We start from the raw sequence: 9,124 nt of genomic DNA on the forward strand, positions 1-9,124 counted from the left end.
GATTGGCTAGTAATGCAGTTTTAAAATTAATTTTCCAACAGGTATGTAAAACTTATTGTACTGTAAGTATAAAAAAATCACCATCTTCAAACCATAACCTATTAATGAAGGTAAAAACACTGAACACCTCAGCCACTCAACAAAAGGCCACCTATACCTGAGTTCATATTGCAAGTTTAAACGTTTGACAGAACAAACTTTTTGGAGCCTGGTTTGGAGGGGGGAAGGGAATCATTGCAGAGATAAGAAGGATGATAAACAGAGGAGCGGCACCTACCTTGTCTTTGGATTTAATGTCTTTGTGCAGCACTCCTCACAGATTCAAGTAACCTCCATTCAACTCAAAGGTCTATTTACCTCTGTGCCTAAAGTACTGGGTAGAACTCCTTGAGGCTCTTGGGTAAAAGATTTCTCCTGGAGTATCACTTCCACATGCCCCTGTCAGTGCAAAAACGTCCGGGTAACAATGTCCAATAAATGAGTGAACTGCTTCTTGTTGGTTGGGGAGCAGGGAAAGGAAGCTGTTATTGGCTTGAGTAGCTCTGAGAAATAAAAATCCCATCAAAAGTGGTAGTGGTAGTGGAGTAGGGCATGCCAAGTTTGGACAGACAACCAATAAAATTGGGGAATAGTTATTGGGAAATATGTAGTTACACAAACATGCAAACCTTTTTTTACAACTATTTGCTAAACTGTTATTTAAGTAAATACATGAAAATGTTTTCAATATTGATACACTTTCAGGAAACTATAATGAGTTTTAGTCTTTGGATATAAAGGAACCAATTGTATTTTCGGAAAATAAAAAACATGGTATGGGTACTGGTCAGAAAAACTGGTACTCGGCAGAAAAATTACTGATATTAAAGTTGTAATGGAGTGAGCGAGCCCAAAAGTGGCAATTTTGGCCCAGCACAAGGATAAACAAATACCTTTATATCGAAGGGGTTGAATTAAGCTTTAAATTGTTTCTTCAAAAACACTCTGTTAAGCTTCATTTCCTAAATTAATTATGAGAAGGGATTGCCTTAATTTCATGTGTTCATTTTGTGTTTTAAAGATTTTTTTATTATATTGGCTGAAGTATGCTTAGATATGCGTTTTTCTAGAAGGTGCATATTGTATGCCATTATAAGAATAGGACAAGTTCTCATTTCTGGTACCTGAGAGGAGCTGGAAAAGTTCTTTTGCAGGAAGAAAAAGGCTGTGTGCCCTCACACAAAACAGGTAGCACTCCCTTAAATGCACACTCTCCACCCTCTCATTATCTCATTTAAATAATACAAAAATCAAAATTGTTTTTGTATGTTCGTACAAGTAAGTGTGCGATATTTCTTCTCGACTCTCAAGTTCGATTCAACTCTTACTAATCTTACTATATGCTGATTCACAGTTTTGTGCTGCCACACATGCCACCATTGTGGACCATTTATACTTGCTCTTCACAGAAAACCAGGTACAATTTTGCAAAAGTAGGTGTGTGATGTCACAAAAGAGCATTTGTGCTGCAGTTTTCCATGTTTGCAGTTTGTAAATGGCACTTAGTGATTAGAAAATATGTAGAATGAAGGTTTTTTGTGCTTTTCTTAAGAGTACGATTAGTTGTTGAACATGTCCACAGATAAAGAAGAGTAGCTGCAAAACAAATTGTAAGAATTAAAATCTGTATGACCAACAATAAGGTGTGTTTTGCAGGATTCCTGAATCTGTAATGTTTATTTCTACATGGCCTTTCCGGGAATGTGATTAATTATTACTGACACCTGTTGCCCCCTGTGTCCAATTAGAATAGATCCTTTCCTATGTAATCCCAGTGTTTTCTATACTTAAGTATACGTTTCCTATGGGTAATTCAGGGAGTGCTTTGTTGTGAATTCCTGGCTTGACCTTGCTTTATCTCCAACCTTGTCTGATTGCTACCTTCCCTGATTGTTTTCCTTTGTAACCTCAAGCTTGCTTTTGTCTATTGATTTGGTACCTTGCATTTTCACCAATCTCCTGACTAGAGATGGGTGGATAGATGCGGCAATTCCTAATATTTATGTCGGCTAGTTCATGGTCTCTGAAATTAACTTACACATTTATGGAAAATTCAGGTAAAATTTGTCTTAGAGCAGCCATTCAGAATTCACAGTAATTGTCAAATATTTGAAAATTTTATTAAAGTGCTGATTTTAGCTCTTTCTCAAATTCTAAAGCAGTATGCTGCATTTAGATAATGTGATGTGCTACTGATAAGTTAAACTAGTAGTTCTGCAAGATAATGTGGAGGTTGTCCGTAAGTTTAGAACAATGTGTATATGTTACATTTTCGATTTGGTTTGTGTTCTTCAGCCATATAAGCAAATTCTTGCTATTAAGTTTGCCAAGAGTTTTCGAATATCCAATAAAATTTGTTATTTACCCAAATGTTTACCAAAACCCTAGAGACATAGGTAAAAAAAGCAAACACATGTCTATTGATACTGTTGAAGGATGCCTGATAGGCAACAGAAGTCCCTGAAGTGTTTTTACAGAATGAATACTGGCTGCTGTCACTTTTCAAAAAACAAGTGCTGACAGGCAGGGTGCTGCCTTTTTCTACATTTTTTTTTTAAATCTATGGGGGAAGGGGGAGGGAGCTGCTAGTTGCCCCCAGTCCCCAGACAGTTCACACTGTCTGGCTATTTCTTGCAGGCTACAGAGTGAGCCAAGGAGCTCCAAGTCAGGAAGTTTACACCGTGGATGTCAGTAGCACCAGCACAGCGTAGGTAAGTACACATATTGGGCTGGGGGTGCCATAATGTGTCTGGGGGTTGTCATAATATATCTGGGGGGGGTGCCATGATGTGTCTGGGGGGTACTATGATGTGTCTGGGGGTGCCATGATGTGTCTGGGGGTGCCATGATGTGTCTGGGGGTGCCATGAAATGTCTGGGGGGTACTATGATGTGTCTGGGGGTGCCATGAAATGTCTGGGGGGTACTATGATGTGTCTGGGGGTGCCATGATGTGTCTGGGGGTGCCATGAAATGTCTGGGGGGTACTATGATGTGTCTGGGGGTGCCATGATGTGTCTAGGTGGTGGCATGAGCTTTGCACTTTCCAGAGACTAAAAATAAATGATATAGTACATACATATAATAATATTAGGTTTTAGATATTCTACTAATATTATTATTATTTTTATTATTATTATTCTTGATTATTAAACTTGATTTAAAGGGAACCACATGAAGTCCGCAGAGCCGTACAGAGGGAAAACAACAAGACAGTAGTGGTATAACAGTACAATACAGTAAATAAATAACACTTCAACTCTTAGCACAGCTACTGGGGTGCAAGGGGTATATTCAGCGCAGGCTGAAACCTGTGCCCATTAGGGTGGGCGAAACTTACAGGTTTAGAGTCATTGAAAGAGGTGCAAAGACAATGGAGGAGTGGAATCAAGGAGGAGGTGCACAGTATAACTAGTGAGTAAAAGTTATAGGTATGAGAACAGGGTGGTAGAGGGCTGAGTTCACTAGAGATTACAATCTAAAGGGAAAGGGGCAGACAAATGATTGACACATGGGGTGAGTCAGTGTAAGGGGATCTGAAGGCAAGAAGCAAGAGTGGTAGGGATGGAAAATGAAAAAGGGTGAGGTATACTACATGGTGAAATGGTTAAGTGGAAGATTGCTTTGAAGCTATACAGGCTTCAAAATGTCTCAAGTAGTAATGAAAATTACTATTATTTTCATTACTACTTGAGACATTTTGGAGACATCCAGTTATTTTAAATATACACTTATTTATCACGTATGCACTTGTTTGTCATATTTTGCTGAGATTTTTATTTAAATTTGTTCTTTTAATTATTAACAATAAAAGGTAAGTATTATAATTTTAAATTACCACCACAATATAATTATTTGTATATTTTGGAGTAAGCAGTGCATTACATTCTAAAGAACCTTCTTTTCTCTTCCTTTCACGAGTGACCTTACAAGAAGATGTCTCAGTAACAATTTTAGATCTCTCACTCATAAAGAAAGGCGAAGGTCTCATTCTTTCTTTGCCACTGGGTGTGTAGAATGGCATGTTGGCAATTTTTTTTTTCTGGCAGATGACTTTTCATGGATTACAGCTCTTTTTTTCTTCACCACGGTAAAAGATTTTATTTTTATGTTTTTTTCCCTGACTTAAAAAGACTATGGGGTAAATGTATCAAGCTGAGAGTTTTCCGGCGGGTTAGAAAAACCAATCAGATTCTAACTATCATTTATTTAGTACATTCTACACAATGACAGCTAGAATCTGATTTGTTGCTATAGGCAACATCTCCACTTTTCAAACCCGCCAGAAAACTCTCAGCTTGATACATTTACCCCTATGTACATTTACATAGGCTTTACCAGATGATGTACAGGGATTACTATCATCAGGACTGGTGGCAGCAGCTGCTTGCTGCTCCTGCTCTTCTGTGTACTGCTGTGAATTCATTTGGATAACACCCTACACTTTTTGGTGCAAATTCAGAAAAAAAGCCTGTAAGGACTTGTATATTTGTATTTCAGCAATGACAATTAGCAATGGAGCTCTTGTCTTTGGGTGTATATAACACCCTACAGTTTTTGGTGCAAATTCAGAAAAAAAGCCTGCAAGGACTTGTATATTTGTATTTCAGCAATGACAATTAGCAATGGAGCTTTCTTTAACACTGCTACCACCCTCCCCTTTTAATTCTGTAAGTTTGCCTGCCCAACTGCTCTACACTCTATCCTACCCCTTCTGTATCCCTCTCTCAAATGGCGCTAGATCGCCATGGAGAGCGGTATTTATAGATGCGAAAATTCCAGAGATCCGATGATGTCACAATGACGTTTTGCAATCCGAAAAAGCGCAAAAGTATCGAGCCGACTCGGCTCGGTACTCGGATCACCTAAGTTTGTGTGTGTTCGGTTTACGAGGAACTGAGCCTGAGCATCTCTACTTAAAATATCCCATGAGTTCCATTGATAAAAGATAACCACTTTCTTCTATTTTCATTTAGTCATATTTTTTTGTTATCCCAGGGGCACTATCAATGATTATCTAATAATATTTGTATTTTTAAAAAATCTTGTAATATTCGACATGGATATAATTGTAAAGTATTGATAAAACTCCTTCTGGTGCATTGTCATTTTATTGGCTGAAACTACCTGTTTTTTCATTGGTTGAAATTACTTAATTTCACCTCCGTTAGCTTCATATACTTGTTGGGAGGTCTCATTGCTGCTTATGTTGATAGAGCACAAGCCACCACCAAGAAAACGGGAAAGGGTGACACAACTGGGGAAATGGAGGATGATATAAGAGGATTGAGACTGTGGTGGATAGAAGGCTGGTATATGGGCACAGGCAAGGCCGGACTAGCCATCTGGCAGTTCTGGCAAATGCCATATGGGTCGGTGGCTAGATGGGCTGGTAGCTGCCTCCTCCCCAGGAACCAGTCACCTGACTAATGTGCCACATTCCAACCCCAACTCCCCCGCCTTGGCAGTGCTGGGTGGCAGGGTCTTCTTTGGTGGGGGGAGCAGGGTAATGGGAAAAAAAATACTTACCTCATTGCAGCGCCCTTCCTCCCTGCTCTGAACGCACTGAATGCCGGGTGTGACGTCATCACAGTAATACATTAATAAGGACTCCTTTATAGGTATTTATTAGTAATTTTGTGGTGCTTTAGCTACATTATATTCTGCTGTATGATTGTCCAGATTGTTTTCTATGTATTCTTTTGTAGAGTTTTATTATTAGTATTGACTCTTATTTTATCTTTGTATCCATCTATTACAATAAATAATAATATATTTATATTTATATCACTGTGTGAGACCATCCCTTGCTTATTCCTCCAGGGCAAATGTTTTTTATATGTATTTTTTATCGCTGCATTTTTGTTCCTGTATTGGTTTAATAACCTGGTACTGGGTTTTTGTATGGATCCTGGACTGTTGGGACCTGTTGGAAAATGTAAATATGGAAAACTGAGCAATAAGTGAACACTGTACATAACACAGATTACAACTTTACTAGCTGGTGTTTTCATTTCCATGCCACACATGCTAAGTGTTTAGAACTGGAATGTATCTTGTGTCATTTTATATGAGACACACAAGATATGTCCTTTTTGCCATAACACGTATGGCATTTCCTTTTTAATAATCTCATGTCCCTCATGGTTTCTGGCACTCCAACATGAAAGTCAAAAATGTGGCCCTCCCTCCCAAGAAGTTAGCACTTTTCTAAGCAATGACAATACTTCTAAGAGCTGCAAACCAAGAGTAACATACATGAAAAGGATCTCAATACGCAGTGAGAAGTTATTGAAGGTCGTCCAACACTGTTTAAAACACACCTTTGAGACACCCTCATGAGAAAGTTTCTAAGTTACTAAGGAGATGTTTCTCTAGTTCACTTATTATGGATATTGTGTTATATTATGACAGAGTTATGTCTTAAAACTGCAACTTTCAAATGGATGGCTGTTTTTCAGTTAAAGTTCATCACTATGACCTTTTTATAGCAGTAATTATGTTCATACTTTACCCAAAGAGCATTTGAGAAAAAATAAATAAAATATATATTAGGCATATTAAAGGTTTAATAATTTCACTTATGCTCCTAGTGTAGATAATATGTGTTCCAAAGACTCCATTAGACATTGTCCATCGTTCTGTTTGGTTACAGTCTTGTATTAGAGCGGCGTTACTTATCCCCATAAGTCATTTATGTTACACATCTATCAATGTATCACCTTAAGGTCAAGTTAAAGATACAGTATTTGTCAAAGCCACTGCTGTCCATCTGGTTAACAAACTGAAATGTTCACATATTACTTTAATACATAATAAATAATATATACACTCAGTATATAGTCTGCCATTTTAATTACACTTTTATTTGTCTGGTTGGGTTATCATTTTGTTTAACTATGTTTTTATTCATTGTTGATTTGTAGTTCACTATTTTTGTGACATGTATTTTGTCATCTTTGTGTTGCAGTCGTTTTCAATGTGACAGCAATAATAAAAAAACAACAACAAAATTACACTAATTGATATTTAAAGAAACCAAATAATAAGATTAATAGTATATAGCTGATGTATTATCACAAACTATGTACTTCACTTTAGCAGCATAATGGAATTTGCTTCGGTTATATAGGTAAACATGAACACAAGGAAAATAATGTACTTAGTCCTAATTATGTTTTTTTTCTAGGCTAGTTTGTTCAATCTACATTTACTCTTGATCTTCCAAGCATCAAAACGATACCAAATATGTGTCATATATTAGGGTCTTATTGTAAAATGTTTGGAAAGACATGGAAAAACTATTATTTATTTTCAAGCCTTTCTTTTACTATATTGAGAAAGTTTGCTTATACGATTATCATGTTCTATGTTTTTATTACATTTAAAAATGTAGATTAATTAGACAGTAATTTCAAGTGTGCTAAAAAGTTGCTCACGAAGGGCCTGATTCATTACTGATCTTATCTTGTGCGTAAGTTGCTATGAGTATTTTCAGGACAAATGGGAAGATAAGAAATTTTCAATTCAACAAGGAACGGAAGTTCAAAGACACGCCCAAGCAATGGAAAATAAGATGCAATGGATCTTAAGCAGTCAGTCTATCTTAAGATCCTCATCTTAAGATCCACTTCTTAAGATCCGCTTCTTATTTTAAGATAAGATGGTATTACGTAATTGCAAATGTGGGAGGTATGAAGAGTTTGTTTACAAATGTTAAAACACAATCAGTGAAGTGTATGTTGTATGGTGGGTAAGTGGTTAGCACTTCTGCACTGAGGTCATGAGTTCAATTCCTGACCATGGCCTTTTCTTTGAGGAGTTTTTATGTTCTTCCCATGTTTGCGTGGGTTTCTTCCAGGTACTCTGGTTTCCTCCCACACTCCAAAAACATACTGATAGGTTAATTGGCTGCTAACAAACTTACCCTAGTGTGTGTGTTCAATAGGGAATTTAGACTGTAATCTCCAATGGGGCAGGGACTGATGTGAGTGAGTTCTCTGTACAGCACTACGGAATTAGTGGCGCTATATAAATAAATGGTGATGATGATGATAGAATTCCTGTTACCTTATTATTCACGTTAGCATTTATATAATAAGATTACCTTTGACAAATGATTTTAAAGTGTTAAATCAACACACCAACATGAAAGATCATATAATGTGTTTAAGTTGAACTGAGCGCATGTGGATGCAAATGCATATAATTTGCTAGCATAAATAAAAATGCATATATATATTCAAATTAATATATGCTAAAAATTTGTGTCCTGTCCGTTACAAAATGAGTCAGAAATCGAACTCATGACTCCTTTGTTGGAAAGTGGATTGGTTAACCACTAAGGCAACGTTCATTTACAAAAATAAATACATTCTATAGACTAGAGCGAGAAACTCAAAAATACAGCATGTGTGCAACAGACGTAAGAACTAGATAATAGTACTTCAAGAAAAAAAACAACACAACACAGCCACTCTTCCTTATTAAACAAAAAGATATGTCAGTCAAGATCTGCACAGGTACCTTAGTGGTTAGCACTTCTGTCTCACAACACTGGCGTCATGAGTTAGAATACCAAGAATGGCCTTAGCATCTGTGTGCAGCTTGTGGGCCTTATTAATTAATGAAAGAAACACAAGAGGAACTTTGTCAAAACCAGCCTATGCTTTTTTTGGCAAGGGCTAGTATTAGAATATTTTTTAGCTAATAAGGAAAGTAATGGTTTGTTTTCATGTAACACACAAACACTTGATTGCTTGATTTTTACTCTGTCGTTCAGACGTGATCTACTACACACTCTACTACAATGATAAATCTGTCCTCATATTTTAGATGTATCTCCCCCTCAAATGCAACTTTACAAGGCCAAGGAGCATTTATAATTCTTAATGTTTTTGGATCCAAAATGAATCTGGCCCACAGGGCACATTCATTCACAATATTTGAATGCTGCCATACATTACTATGAATGTCCTTAGACTTTTGCGGGGGAGGGAGTTGATCTTGAGGGGACATGCTCCTTTGAGGTTAATGCAAATATTGACTGCAAACATTTAATATTTTATTCCTGTACCACTTGTATG

This window comes from Mixophyes fleayi, chromosome 1, assembly GCF_038048845.1.
Source record: "Mixophyes fleayi isolate aMixFle1 chromosome 1, aMixFle1.hap1, whole genome shotgun sequence".
Classification (NCBI taxonomy): Eukaryota; Metazoa; Chordata; class Amphibia; order Anura; family Limnodynastidae; genus Mixophyes; species Mixophyes fleayi.